Source organism: Copadichromis virginalis, linkage group LG3 (assembly GCF_057382275.1).
Source record: "Copadichromis virginalis isolate Kocher_CV1m ecotype Utaka linkage group LG3, C_Virginalis_male_GT1.1, whole genome shotgun sequence".
In the NCBI taxonomy this organism is placed as follows: Eukaryota; Metazoa; Chordata; class Actinopteri; order Cichliformes; family Cichlidae; genus Copadichromis; species Copadichromis virginalis.
The window spans coordinates 15,655,621-15,671,867 of record NC_140620.1 but is presented as its reverse complement, the minus strand read 5'-3'; the positions used below and the strand labels follow the sequence as shown (position 1 = coordinate 15,671,867).

General features: G+C 41.8%; 1 protein-coding gene across 1 annotated transcript in view; it reads left to right on the top strand.

Annotated features, from left to right (window-relative positions):
- The first annotated feature begins 805 nt into the window (after positions 1-805).
- The window catches only part of LOC146713017 (uncharacterized), a 36,614-nt gene continuing 21,172 nt past the window's right edge, over positions 806-16,247 (top strand). The window contains exon 1 of the mRNA XM_085452309.1: positions 806-910. The gene's annotated coding sequence lies outside the window, so the exon portion shown is untranslated. The remainder of the gene's footprint in view (positions 911-16,247) is intronic.

The following is a 16,247-nucleotide window of genomic DNA, read 5'->3' as shown; positions in this document are numbered from 1 at the left end:
TTATAGAAGTTACAGATTTGTAAAGTGAGGCAAATTATTGTGATGTCACAATTACAGGATGATCTACTAACAGTGTGCTTTAATCTCTCTATGAAGAAGCCACTTCAGTTCAGTAAAAATCAGCTGGAGAGCATCTGTGAACAGCTGACTCTTTGCTGTGCTATAAATAAGTAAAAATAAGTGGGGCTCACCTCAAAACACAGCTTGAGGACTGACTGGAGAGTTTTAGGACAGTCTCTTCAGTAAACCTAGCAGCTCTTTAACATCAAAAGACGTGTTTGACCTGCTGCAGATGTTAGTAAATCTGACCCTAACTGTTCGTTCTTCTTTAAAATTCAAACTTAATAATGAAGCAATATTTTTAACAGGCTGTTCCTGTTTATATAACCTCCATAAAACAACAGGGTTAGAACACATTGTGACGAAGTAAGATGTTTGTTTTGTAGTCCATCTTCTGCACAATGTAGTTTCAACAGGCGGACATCCGGTGTCACGTTGTTACAGAGAGACGAGTGTATGGCTGTTCCAATTCTCAGCACCGCTCCTCTCTTTCCCTGACTTCTCAGCAGTTGTCCTCCCCACGATGACGTTTTCATCGGGGCCAAGGAAAAGAGTTTAGGGAAAGGAGATTGGCGCTACTTTTGAAATAACACTCCACTGGGTTACGTTGTGCAGCTGAGTCACGTGACCGCACAGCAACAAATCACAGCGGAGCCGGGTAAAGGGGGCGGAGCAAAGTGTGTGTGTAGGAGAGGAGTCGAGCAGAGAGAGCTGCTTTTTCATGAAACGGGAGTAAAGTAGTAAACTTACAGGAACAACGTGGGTCTCTGCTCCCTGATCTGTTTCCTGTGTTTGGAAAGTGTTCCAGCTTCATCACGGAGTTTCTCTCGGTTTGTGGGCTCGTCTAAAGGTAAGCATCGAGCTAACTTTAATGTGGGTTCAGTTTATGCTGAGTTTAGCTCTGTTGAGAATAATAGATTGCTTGGTAGACATTGGAGTTAGACAGACTGTAGAGTTTGTGATTGCTTGCAACATCATAATATGGCGGTTGCTGGGGGGAAAGAATACATAAAGAAAAATAGTCTTGGAATATGAACAAAAGGATGGGGTGCAGGGCAGGAGAACAACCAACCCCCACCCCAGGACATGAAGCCACAGGTACAAGCCTGGGGGAGCGCAACTCCAGGGTGAGAGTAGTGGAAGCTTGCTGAGAAGGAGGCTTTGGAGCGTGATGTCACAAGGGTGGGCGTGGAAAGGATTTTGGCCTGACGCGCTATTTTCTGGCAAAGCTCAAGTATGGGCTCAAAATGTGATCATAAATATTTTGTACTTGTAAATCAGGATTTGTATGTGTATGTGTTTACGACTGTGCGTAAATCCCCCCTAATATTGGTATGATCTGAGCTCAGGCACTAAGCAGGACGGGGCAGCTACTGCCTGCGAGTTAGTGAATGGTAAATGGCCTGTATTTAGAGAAACTGTTTTTATTCATCTGTTTATTTTTTTATGAGCTTTGTTTGAATTTTTGAGTATCTGCAAGTGGGACCGCAAAAACATGATTGTTGGCCTGTATTTATATAGCGCTTTACTAGTCCCTAAGGACCCCAAAGCGCTTTACATATCCAGTCATCCACCCATTCACACACTGGTGATGGCAGCTACATTGTAGCCACAGCCACCCTGGGGCGCACTGACAGAGGCGAGGCTGCCGATACTGGCGCCACCGGGCCCTCTGACCACCACCAGTAGGCAACGGGTAAAGTGTCTTGCCCAAGGACACAATGACCGAGACTTTCCAAGCCGGGGCTCGAACCGGCAACCTTCCGATTACAAGGCGAACTCCCAACTCTTGAGCCACAATCGCCCCGCAGTGACGATGTGATGGGATTTCCGGCTCTTTCAGCTCGGCTCACTAAAAAGAGCCGGCTCTGTCGGCTCCGAACCGGCTCTTCAGGTTGTTTTGTTGCTTTAATTAATTTATTATTAACAATAATATAAAATTATGCACAAAAGGAATTACTAATGTAAAAAAAGAAGTGGTTTTATTTATATATGTTTATATATAAATATATGCGGTGGCCCCTAGAGACAAAACATGTACAAACTCCAAAACACATTTCTAGCGTTAACTGAACTTTCAAAACCGCTACCTAGATCACTTAAATTACACAATTGAAAGCATGTGTGTATTGTTTGTGTATTTATACACAAGCACTCATATATATTCAAATAATAAAAAAAAAAAGTTCATTTACCTGTTACTACCACACACCAAATCCGGTCGTTGGTACTTGCTGGCTTGTGTGGCCACTAGGTAACAAAAGCTCAACACTGCGCCCGAGCATCCTGGAGCACTTCTGTTGTCTTTTGTACGTGTTTTGGAGTTTTTACGTGCTTTGTCTCTTGGGGCCACTGTAAATATACTTTTATTTATTCACTCCACACAAAATGTAATAAATAAATAATATAATACAAAAACCAACTATTTCCATTTCAACTTTTAACTATTTAAATTTTCAGCTTTTTTCCTTTTAAACAAATTTAAAGTGAAAGAACACAAAACACTGCAAACCACAACACAATTAAATATAAATTAAAATATGAAAACAAAAAGAACATGCATATTCTCTGCCATTTGGGCCTGCATGAATAAACTTTCTGAATCCTTTATCATCCGCAACTGAATATAGTTTTGGATGATTACTATACCTTTCTAATGTGACGTTGATGTCCCTGGCTGTTTCCCTCCGGCTCTGTTCCTGTGCTACTGCCAGTGTAACTACTGCCCCTCCCCCCTCTTTCCAGCGCAAAGCACAAGGCTCGCGTGCGGAGTGACGCGGAAAAAAAGTGAGAGAGAGAGAGAAAAAAACCGGCTCCCAATAAGGAGCCGGCTCGCGTCGTTCACTCCAAAGAGCTGGCTCTAAGAGCCATTTCGTTCGCGACCGACACATCACTACTGCAAGTGCGCTGTTGGAGAAACGGAGCTAGGCAGACAGAGGAGAACTGAAGATTGACCAGGTACCAAAGTAAATCATTCATACCGTAAATTTTTTTTTAAATATGACGGTGTATCACGAAAAATTGATATCAAACTGATCACTTGACCAATATTACGTTACTTGCTCTTCAAGTTAATCAACAAATGGCGAAATGAAAAGAATAGAATTCAACTGTATTGTCATTGCACATGCACAGGTACAGGGCAACGAAATGCAGTTTGCATCCATCCAGAAGTGCTTTAGTGATATAGGTATATTACAATATATATTAGCAATAGTATAGATATGTAAGTATATTACAGAAATGGGTCTATTATGGTATGTTATAATGTGCACAGTATGAAGTATGTTGTGAATATTCTATAACTATAAGTATGTACAGGCTGTAGTGAGTACAAGCTATGTACAGGCTATGAACAGGATATAAATATGAAAAACTATACAGAATATGAAATAAATAACTTTACAGAAATCTGGGATATACAGCTATACAGAAATGGGAACTATGCAAGTTGTAAACAGTTGTAGGATTAAAGATTATTGAATGTACAGAATGATTATTTACACAGAGCTATACAGTAGTGCAGTTAAGATAAGTGAGGGTGTAGATAGTTTCTACAGAGGCTATATAAAGTGCTAGTGGTTGTGAGTGGTGGTTCACTCCATGTTATTATTGTGTGTTTGAGGGTACAGTTGTCCATTGTGGGGGTGTGTATGTTCAGTGCATGAGTTTAACGTGGGTCAGATGTCAGGAGGCAGAGTTCAGGAGTCTGACAGCTGTGGGGAAGAAGCTGTTCCGGTACCTGGTGGTCTTAGTCCGGAGGCTCCTGTGGCGCCTCCCAGAGGGCAGGAGGGTGAAGAGTCCATGTGATGGGTGACTGGGGTCTTTGATGATTTTCCCAGCCCTTTTCAGACACCGCTTCCTGTAGATGTCTTTTATGGCAGGAAGTGGTGCTCCGGCGATGCGCTGGGCAGTTTTCACGACCCTCTGCAACGCCTTCCGGTCCGAGGCAGAGCAGTTCCCGTACCAGACTGTTATACAGTTGGTCAGGATGCTCTCGATGGTGCAGCGATAGAAGTTCACCAGGATGTCTGAGGACAGGTGGTTCTTCCTCAGAGTCCTCAAGAAGAAGAGGCGCTGGTGAACAACAAAAGCTGAACAACAACAATGCTGTTTCTTTAGAGAGTCTTAGCTTATGTGTGTTTATTTCATATTTTCAGTTGTTTCCCTCCACGGCTAAATAAATCTGTTTCAGTAATGCACTGATATACAAGAATGGACATAAGGAGCTTCTTTCAAAGAAAAAACTCAGGTAGATGTTATTTTATATATTGTGCTTTGTATGTTGTTCAGTATATCTATGCAAAACAAGAGGACTTTCAATACACAGCAGTATATTCACAGTTGAAACCAGATATTTACATACACTTTATGGAAAACACAAGAACATTTTTTTTACTGTACAACATCAATTTAGAGTAAACTTATTTTGTTTTAGATAAATAAATATTGAAATATCTTTTGAATTAGTTAAATGTCAGAATAAAGAGAGACAGAGCTGTCTATTTTAATCACTTTCATCAAATTTAGGAGTACATATACATTAAGTTTATTGTTAATTAATAAAAAAAACTCCAGACGATTCCATTCTGCGCTGAAGAAGCTTCTGATAGGTTAGTAGAGTCCATGTGAGTAAATTGGTGGAACAGCTGTGGATGCATATAAGACAAAACACAGAGCCTGTTTCTTTGAAATGGAAAATTAAGAGATGTCAACCAAAACACCAGGAAAAGAATTGTGGAGCTCCATAAGTGTGGCTCAATTTTGAATACAATTTGGTGCCATTTAAAATTAAGAAATACAGATAGTTTCTCTATTTACTCTTAAAGTTAACAAATATGTTTTTTTATATTTATCAATCTAAAAAAATAAACATTTACCGTATTTTCCGGACTACAAAGCGCACCTGAATATTAACCGCACAAGCTACAATCAGGGGAAAATCCTGTTTTGTACATACATTAGCCGCACCTGACCAAAAGCCGCAGGTGTTTCAATGTTGACTTATCATATGTAAGAGAATATGCACAAAGCGAATTGTCAGGAAAGAGATGGCTGTTTGGAGAAACACCCCTTTTATTAATATTTTGAAAAACAAGTTATGGGTACATATTTGCATAACTTTTTAGGTATATGTACAAGTAGCGGTAATTACAAGTACGAAACATGTGCTGTGCTTCATAAATGAGTAACAAATGTAGTACATAACAATAACCTACAGCACACCAGAAAAATGGATTCGGACTACCTTTTAGGCTCAGGTGCAGTGACACGGCTTTAACAAGAAGAAAAGTCAGTCATTCACCACCATCTTTCTCTTCTTCCTGCGCACTAAAACCACCAAATTCCTCTTCTCCAGTGTCGGATACGAACAGGCTCAGGATTGCTATGTCATCCACTCTCAGCTTCTTTCCTTCGTTGTCACTTTCAAAACCAAAGAAATCCTTGTTGTCAGTGTCGGAGTCGAACACCCTCAGAAGGGCCGTGGCGGAGTCACATGCCCTTCCGCCAGGCAACGTAGTGCCGTACAACAGCGGAACAAACAAAACAAATTGTCTTACGATATGATAAAAATCATGGACAATCCATAGAAAAGCCGCACCTGACTAAAAGCCGCAGGGTTCAAAGCTTGTGCAAAAAGTAGCGGCTTATAGCCCGACAATTACGGTAGTCTGATTTGATGTTACAATTAAAAAAGTGTATCTGTTTTGATCTGAAGAGTATGTAAATATCTGGTTTCAACTGTATATTTGATGATTGTCAGCACAAAGAGGGAGAGAGAGGGAGAGAGAGGAGAATGAGGACAGAACAGTAAGGGAACAAGAGCAGGTGAGAAACACATGTTAGTCAAATGGTTGTTTATCAAAATCCGTATCATAGGTACTTGTGTATCTCGTACCTAGTGTTTCTTTTCAGGTTTGTTATTTTTCAAGTTATATATTTATTAAGTTATGCAGGCTTATGAAGGCTAAATAATTACATAAACTTTTCTGAATGTAAATAGTGTACTTTTGGTAGAATTAAAAAAATAAGTGTAGTGCGGGTCTATGATGATTTTTAGTGCTACTATCATCTAGTTCTGATTCTGGTTCTGTCTTGGTTAAGTCCTAAGTAGTCCTGATTTTGAACTGTTGTAGTCCTGTTTTAATTCCGGATCAGTTCTGGGTCTGGTTGAATTGGGGTTTAGTCCTCGTGTCTTGATGCAGCCCCAACTTTGTTCTGCCTTGCTGCTTAATTAAAATACTAGTTTAAGGTGTCCTGCATATGTGATATATATTTTTTCCTATATGAATTCATTCCTTTTTGAACAAAATTCATAATAAAGCCTATTAATCTTTCAGTCATTTCTACCCTCACTTAATTTCCTTTTGCTGCTCAGCTCTCACACAGTGGCTCAGTTATGCTCCAATTAATCTTTCAGTAATGTCTACCCCCCCCCCCCCCCAAAAAAAAACAAAAGAAAAAAAAAAGAATCCCACATCCATACTACCCTTTAGGGCTAAGCCCCGGGTGTTTCAGATGTCTGCTTCCGAATGAAATACGGCAGTGGAGTAAAGACCCAGAGTACTTACCACCACTGTCCTACCCCGATATCTTCACGTATCTTGTTAACCCTGACCCTAACCCTCACGTTCGGATTTTGGAGTGCCCTATGTTTAACGTTGGTAACCAGTCTGGATTTGTTTGATTCATTTCATAGGCAGGCTTCCCCACAGTTGTGCGAAAGAGTTAGCAAATCGTTACATAGCACGTATGTCTCCACAGTCACTCAATTCTATGTTTGTTTGTGTAACGCAAAGTTATTTAAGGACTAGTTTATCTCAATGGATGAATTTACTGACTGATGCGCAGAAGAAATACTTCTTTATGGAGCCTAGATGGTGTGAATGATGAGACCAAAGACTGCAATGTCTTGTACCAAAAATATATTGAATAAATAGGGGAAAGGGAACAAAATAATTAATACAACACACAACGTAAATGTCCACAATTAAATAATAAATCAATGCTGGGATTTTTTTCTGTGCAAGAGTCCTTTTGCTAAGAGTCCTTTTTTTGGTCCTTTTCTTTTTAAAGTTCACGTTTAAGGTATTCCTCCTTAGGGTCCAGCTGCATACAATGGGGAAATATGTCCATAATCCAAAGACGGCTAAGTGGGGGAAAACAAAGAATGTTCCTACCGGCTCGCCACTTCAATATGAAGAAGATCAATTCAAAGGGGAAAAAAAACCTGACCTGTAGGTCAGAAAAATGTCCATTAGCACATCAAGTTCGATTCAGTTTACCGGAAAACAAATATATTTTTCTGCAAGTCTATGTAATAATGCAAATCATAAATCATCATCAATCAATGTACAACAGTTAAATTATTAATCATCTTGGCTACGTAGCTTAATCTATACATTCCAGTAGCGTTCGCTACAAACAATACAAAAACAACAATAAAGAAAAACAACTGTCTAACAGACAGCATAGCCGAATTCAAGGCAACACATAACAATAATCATTCAATCGCACTTTGTTTCAAAGTAAGCCCATAAAAATGCTTAAGTAAATAAAAGTGTTCAAAAACAGTGCTTTTTGAACCGGAGTTCTGCTCGCGGTGGGAACACTGCCGCACAAAGTCATTTTTTAATCGCGAAAACGATCGGCTGGTTACTGACAACCAAAGGTTGAAAGATATTAAGGACATTTACCGCTGAGGTGAAATGAGGTTACAGATGAATTGAGGAGAAAACGCTTTGTTTCCCAACGCCGTTCTAAATGCCATAAGCTCACAGCCACAGCAGGAGTCGAACCCGGAAGTATCCCTTCACAGCCGGTTTTCAGAGTTGCCGCGACGTGGAAGGAGCCAATCAGAAGAGGGGCCTCAAATCAGCTGACATGGGTCATGTGACAGGGAGTAGTTGATATGGGTTACATTTGCAATTTCTATAACCTCCAAGAACCCCAACGATAATATTATTAAGCTATAAAGAGTGTTATGAACATACAGAACTTGCCGGAGTAAAAATGTCTGGAGCACACCAACAGATATCTGGAGAGCAAACTGGATATCAAGCCGTCTCATGGCTGCTATCCAGGCTAGACGCCTTCGTTTTGTAAGGTCCGCCATATAAGCTCCCTCATGATGCTTCCAGGTTGGGAAAGAATAAAAAAGACAAACCCTTTTTAAGCTTATTCCACAGCCGGCAACACAGCAAGTACGAACCATGGCTGTTGTGTGTGCCTTCGCTCCTTTTTCGCTTGCGCTTTGTTTGGACCCGGAAAATGGCGCATCAGGCCAAAATCCTTTCCACGCCCACCCCCGTGACATCACGCTCCAAAGCCCTATGGCGGTGACAACTCTTCCACAGTAGCAGGTAGGATTTTACTTTTTTTGAGGACGGCTAGTTTTACCTTTCCATACGGATGGTCTGTTTATGTTTTGATCAAGAGCCTTTTTTGGGCAGCTGAAGAGGAAAAGTCCATTTTATGGCCAACCTCTGATTGTATCTTGATCATATTACCCAGCAAAACCCAGTATCCAAGTTCATCTGTAACAGTCCTTGTGCCACAGATCCGCACTGTTGCTTCTACATTAAACAGAAGAGCAGCGACATGGCTGCAGGTCTCCGCAACTCCGGCCATACAGGTGCAGTGGACGGCTTCAACCTTCCCTGTGATGCTACAATGACCCATGGTCACAGGTCATTAATCAATGTATAAAACTAAAATAAAATGTATTTTTAGTGACACAGGATACATATCCTAGTATCCAAGTTCATCTGTAACAGTCCTTTTATATACTACAGGAAAAATGAAAATAAATAGTTTATTTTGATGCATTATAATATTTCCAATGGTGTAATTTCAGTTCTAAGGATCCCAGAAACAATACGGAAAAGCATGAAGTCAAACATCATCATCATCATCATCATCATCATCATCATCATTTATTTATATAGCACTTTAAAAACACACCTGGTAGACCAAAGTGTTGTACAATAGTAATATGCACATGACTTTTATGAACATCAACATAGGCTTATAAGTATGGAACGCCAGGACTGCCATAATGAATTAATTAAATACACCATTAAATAATTAATTAAATGTGGCAATAATTAATTAAAATTGGAATTAATTAATTAAATAAATAGTTATGACACATGTAATTAATTAATTATTGACACATTTAATTAATTATTTATGTATTTCACATTTTAATTAATTATTGACACATTTAATTAATTATTGACACATTTAATTAATTATTTAATGATATATTTATTTATTTCATTTTGGCAGTCCTGACGCCTGGCTCTCGTCATGAAATAATTTTATCTGTCAGCCTCACCCATCAAACTCAGGGGGCGGGGTTAACGCTGCCCATGCAGCTTCTCTAACATTTGATTGGTTGCCGTGCAAAGTAAGTCAAAACAGGTCGATCCTAGATAATCGATTGCTTGTGTAGACTTGGGGCAGCCAGTTATCCCAGAATGCAGATCAAATCACAGGCCGTTTTTCTGTCACCAGCTACACTTTTAACAGTGTTTTAGCCGCGAATGTCGCGCCGTATGTCTGGTCAGGTTGTCAACATAGAACATGTTTGCAAAAGTGCTCAGATGTTTTCAGAGATTTCACTAGCTCTGCTAACAGTTAGCATGCAGAGCGCACCGAGGGGGTACATTAACCGGTTTGTTTACATATTCCACTCTCCGTGTTCCACATGTTGCATTCGCAGATTCTCATTTTCACCGAACGATCGTCTCTTTCCGCCTGGTCTTGTGTCTCTGTGCTTCTGTAACATAAAGAACGAGCTGACATTTTTCTCACGAAACCAGCGATCAGCTCAGCAGACCCTCAGTTTACCTGCATGCATCCTCCTCCTCATCTGTCAGCTGTTTAACACCTGCTGCTAATTCAAGAAACACGCCTAGTTACCTGGTGATAGTCACAGTTTAACTGCACAAGATAAGTAAATATAGTATTTTCCCCGAGCGCAGAGCTGCTGGAGCTCGTTTCCTTACAGAGCACTTTATAGGCGAGCCAGCTTTATCAGCGGCTGATGTCCAATCACCAGCACACAGCTTTCAAACCTCAGCTGAGTTTTAGCTCTCAGTGGTTAAACGCTGGACTTCATTCACTCAGGTTCTGTCTGTCGGGTCACGTTTACTTCGCTGTTTTATTTACAACTGAGCAAATCGGTTTGGCTGAGGTTAAAGTTACGTTTCATAACTGCATAGTTTCACAGACGTTTAATGGTTCACTGGCACATGTGTTAGACTGAACTATCATCTAAATATCATCTGTTTTTTAATAGTTATTCAACTGTATTCTAAGCACCAGCTGTCTGTTAGAATGTGATTTTTTTCTCTCTCTCTGTTGGCAGAGGTATAAAAATGCGCAGGAAAATCTGACGTGCATGGCAAACTTCACCGACGATATTTAGGGAGGAATAAACACACATCAAACATAAATGAACCATTTGTCTGTCTCCATAATTGAGAGCATTTTCTTTTCTTATGTCAACACTCTCTCTCTCTCTCTCTCTCTCTTTTTTTTTTTTTTTTTTTTTTTTTTTTTTGCTTGCTTTTTCGGTCATGTTATGTTTACCTGTCAAAGGCTTGTTACAAACTATGAAACACATTGTGCAGACTTCTGGATGTTAGAAGAAAACTAATACTGCTCATGAATGAGACTAAAGGCAGGAAGGTGTCCTTTAAAACTAAACATGTTAATAGGACCTCCCTGTTTATATCATAGTTTATGATATAGCACGTGTATTTCAGTAATAGCCTGCTGAGGCCACTATACGTGCTGGCCTCATATCAAATGTGAAGGCAGACTGAGTCTATGTTTGACGTTTTTTATATCTAATCTTCCTTTTCAAACATTTAAACAGCAGCGAGTCTGCAGCTGAGGGAATACAAATTCAAATTGTCGGAACAGGTTTGCTCGTTTCTTGGATTCATTTGGTGATTTATTAAATGTATAACTGTGTGGTGGGGCGTGGTCTGCGGTGCCGTGCAGGGAGGGCGGACGCACCTGCACGGCATCCTTAATCACGCCCGCCTAGTTAAAAACACGGGGACTGAGGGGTTTGGGGGTGTTGTGGTGTGGTGAGATGTAAATAAAGATGACTCTGAACGTTGCTCCGTGGTCCCGCCGTGTCTTATTCACGCCACATTGGTGCCGAAACCCAGGAGGCAGCACGGCGGGTCCATATCGGAGCCAGGGAATGGAGGAGCTGGCCCAGAGGGTGGCCGAAATGGCGGCCGCCCAGCGGGAGCAGGCGGCGGAGGTGCGTCGCCAGCAGGAAGAGCTGCAGGACCAGTCCGAGCGGCACCTGGAAAGGATTGGGGAGCTGGCGGCGCTGCTCTGGGCCTGGGCGCCACCCCCACAGGTGTGTCCCGAGGACAGTGAAGCGGTGGAGGAGCCGCGTGAGGCACCTCAGCAGCCGGACGTGGCAGACGAGGCGCGCGGGGATCTGCGCCTGCCGGAGGAGGGGGAACAGCCAGGTGAAGGGCTGCTCCTGCCGGGAGTGGTGGATGAGCCGCTCCAACCGGAGGCGGCAGACGAGGTGCGCGAGGGTCTGCGCCGGTTGGAGAAAGAGGAGCTGCACGAGGGGCTGCTCGAGCCGGGAGTGGCGGCGGAGGGAGCAGTAGTGACGGAGGAGTCGCGCTATGGGCTGCTCCAGCAGGGAGCGACAGCGGTGACGGAGGGGCCGCGCAAGGAGCTGGAGGTCCCAGTGCCAGGGGAGCTTGCTCGAGTGGAACTGGCGAGCGAGGCGGGCGCCACGCTTGAGATCGCCGTGCTCGCCAGAACGGCCTCACCACCACCAGAGGCCTGTACACGCCACACCTCTGCCCAGCCACCTGTGAGCTGGGGCTCACGCTTGTGCCGGCCGCGCCGGGTGCACCTGTCACGTGTCCGACTTCCGAACCAGCTTTGCCTGCGCCGCTGGATTCGCGGGCGGCCGCCTGAACTCGCACCTCCCCGTCGCTTGGCCGGGGCCTGGGGGTGCCAGCTGTCCGGGCTGATTCCCTCTCCCACTGGCGGTGGGGGAGTAGGTTCGGCCGGATGGCTCCCCGGCCTCAATCGGGCGATGGGGGTATGTGGTGGGGCGTGGTCTGCGGTGCCGTGCAGGGAGGGCGGACGCACCTGCACGGCATCCTTAATCACGCCCGCCTAGTTAAAAACACGGGGACTGAGGGGTTTGGGGGTGTTGTGGTGTGGTGAGATGTAAATAAAGATGACTCTGAACGTTGCTCCGTGGTCCCGCCGTGTCTTATTCACGCCACAAACTGTTATTCTAATCTGCTGGTGAGTCTCTTACACTTTTCTTTATGCTGTATATTTTCACGTCTCTGGAATAGTTGGCAGTTAGATAGTCAGCTGGGAAACTTTGTGTTAACTCATGGAGCTGAGGATATCGTGGATATGCTGACCTCGCTGCGTGGTGTACAGAGCGAGGTCAGCATGATTAATATTCACAATAAAAATATTAGCCGAACATCATGAAGTCTGTATGTGTTTCATAGTGTCGAACAACCTTTGTACAGTTAAAGCCAGCAGTTACTACATGACGGAAACACCAACGTTATCTCTTTTATGTGTTTATACACAGGTCACGCTGATTACTGAACAAAAACCCAAAGATCAGATGTTAAACAGATTTATTTGCTCTCTCTCCTCCTTAAACATGTTTTTAATGTTAGTTATAATTCAGAATTGGCGACTGAAACACGTAGGACACATAAGAACATCAGGAAATAAAACACCGATAAATATAACCTCAGTAAAAGAAGTCAGCGGGGGTTACTACAGCTGTGTACCGGGGCCTGCGCTTTGTCGGTGGGATTGCTTGCGAGGCGAGCGGGTCTATCCCACGCTTTGCCGTGAGACTGGGCAGACATCTCCGAAATCATCGAAACACTTTTGCAAAGAGGCTGTATCTTGACAAACCGACCAGACACATGAAGATTAAACCACTACATTCTCGGCTAAAAAAATATTAAAACGGTATTTGGTAACACACAAACAGGGTTTTTCAAAGCTCAGTTCTGTTAGCTTCCACATGCCGGTTGTTGTGTGCTAGAAACAATGGCCACCAGGCCAAAGCAATGGTTTTGACTCGATCAGCGTTAACCCCGCCCCCTGAGTTTGATGGGTGAGGCTGACAGATAAAATTATTTCATGATGAGAGCCAGGCGTCAGGACTGCCAAAATGAAATAAATAAATATATCATTAAATAATTAATTAAATGTGTCAATAATTAATTAAATGTGTCAATAATTAATAAAAATGTGAAATACATAAATAATTAATTAAATATGTCAATAATTAATTAATTAAATGTGTCAATAATTAATTAAAACGTGAAATACATAAATAATTAATTAAATGTGTCAATAATTAATTAATTACATATATCATAACTATTTATTTAATTAATTAATTCCAATTTTAATTAATTATTGCCACATTTAATTAATTATTTAATGGTGTATTTAATTAATTCATTATGGCAGTCCTGGCGTTCCATATATAAGGCCCACAAAAATGACGTCACTTCCGGTTTCGGGCAGGTAATGGCGGACATGCAATAATTTGCACTGATGTATATGCCAACGTAAGAAGTGTTATGAACATCGGCAAAGCGTGTTTCTGGAATATTATCTTTTTGTTGCTGCAAGTTTGGAATATTATGTTTTTGTTGCTGCAAGTGCTTCTTATGCAAATTTTTCTAAAGCTATACAGGGAGTGCAGAATTTAGGCAAATGAGTATTTTCTACACATCATCCTCTTCATGCATGTTGTCTTACTCCAAGCTGTATAGGCTCGAAAGCCTACTACCAATTAAGCATATTAGGTGATGTGCATCTCTGTAATGAGAAGGGGTGTGGTCTAATGACATCAACACCCTATATCAGGTGTGCATAATTATTAGGCAATGTCCTTGTCTTTGGCAAACTGGGTCAAAAGAAGGACTTGACAGGCTCAGAAAAGTCAAAAACAGTGAGATATCTTGCAGAGGGATGCAGCAGTCTCAAAATTGCAGAGCTTCTGAAGCGTGATCATCGAACAATCAAGCGTTTCATTCAAAATAGTCAACAGGGTCGCAAGAAGCGTGTGGAAAAACCAAGGCGCAAAATAACTGCCCATGAACTGAGAAAAGTCAAGCGTGCAGCCGCCAAGATGCCACTTGCCACCAGTGTTACGAGTTCAAAATTGGGGATGGAGACAAGAGAAAAAACCACAATAACAACACTGGTCCGGCCGGGTTAAGTCAAACGATGATTTTAATGATCACACATGTGGGAGATGGACACTGTATGCAGACAGCCTCAGATCTCAAAATGGTGGAGCATTGATCAAACTCTTATAGCCTCTGGTGCCCCCACCTTATCATAAAAGCCTAAACATTCACATGCTTTTCTCTCACACGGCGCCTAAGCTACGACCTTGGCTCCCCGTTTATCTGCTCCTGCTGAGATGGGGCAGAAAACTCCAGCATGTTCCGTTCTCTTCTAATCAGACAAATAAGGCGATGCCTTTCTGCAAACAGTATTTCTGATAACATCATAAAACAATATCATTTATCCACAATAAATCAGCAGTCTAATGTAATGCAAATCAGTTTAACTAATCCAATAGTTATCAGCTTCTTCTAATTCAGGAGAATAATGCAAACTAAAACTACATAATAATTCATAATCTTTAATTAAGGGTATAACATGGCATAAAATAATATTATAATTTAACACTCCCCCTGATGAGGTCATTAGAATAATGAGCTCACCAACACCCTATAACCCAGTGTGGCCGGGTTCATCTCTTCTCACTCCTGAGGTCCTTTGTCCCCCTGATGAGCGAACCATAGGTGAGATGACCTCTGTGTTTGCGCAGTTCAAATGTAAGAAAAACAATTATTCCAACAATAGCAGAGCCTCTCGAACCTCGTTGGTCTGGTGTTCCTGGATTTCCGCCAACCCCTTCATGGTTATTGCTGTGTTTATGGGATCCATCCTTTTGAGGTGACTAGCTGGAGCCCAAACGCCATGACACTTGGACCCAGTTGGTGTCTCGGCAGTCACTGTGTCTGTCTCTGCTGCGGAGGATCCTCGCATCTCTGTGACCTCATCTGGTGTCTGTTCCTTTTTCTGTAAGAGACAGAAAACCAAAACACCTCTCTTCCTAACCCTAATAATCTAATGTTGTTATCTACTGACCTTCTAGTGATTCAGAATTGGTTTAGAATATTCAGAATGTCCCAGGGACTTATTCTAATCATATCCTATGTGTGTACGCGTGTTTGCATTTAGCCCTCTGCACTCAAGGCATTTCCTACACTTTATCAGTCCGGACCATCACGCCGAACAAAGCTTATGACCTTCAAAAGGCCGAGTGCAAACTCATTATAAGCACATTTGCAAGGTGTGTCTGAAGATTACTAAAACCACTCATATTAAGAGAAGACATCAAAAACAAATTAGCCGTTTTTTTTTTTTAATCCTCACCTTTGCCCCCCAAAAATCGTGTGTTTGCTTCCGCCTACTGTTCCATATGGAGACACAATATTGCAGCTACAAGGTCTCCCAGGTTGTTAAGTTGATCTGCGTGTGATGCTCTGACCCAAGAATATGATCTTAAATGAATGTCATTTAATTAACTACCACTATTTAAAACTTGACTTAAAGATATAATTGAATAAAAGATCACAAAGAATAACATGATATCAGTGTTATGTAAGCACGTGCAGCCTTCCATGCTCGAAGTCACTCCACACCATAGATCAGCCAAACATCGCGCTGACTGTAGCTTTTAACCCTTATTAACTTGTGCACAACTCTATAATGAGCAACAAACTGCAATATGTATAAAAATGATCATGGTTACACCTGCAATAGAAGATCACATGATTATCCTGACACCTGTGAATATACGATTAAGAATAGAAGATTAACCTGCGGTTATAACAATCACTGGAAGACAAACGTTAGTACAATGTCAAAAACTTCAATAAATGTTTAATGCAATGCTTGTTATATGATTCTGATGCAATAATAAAGCTGATGCCAAGATAAGCGTAAAAACATCCCCTTTTATCCCATTTAACTTGGCACATAAACGTTTATAAATGCCTCTTTTAAATTCTATTTCCCCCTGTCTTCCCCTTACTGACCACAGCAGGGGAATC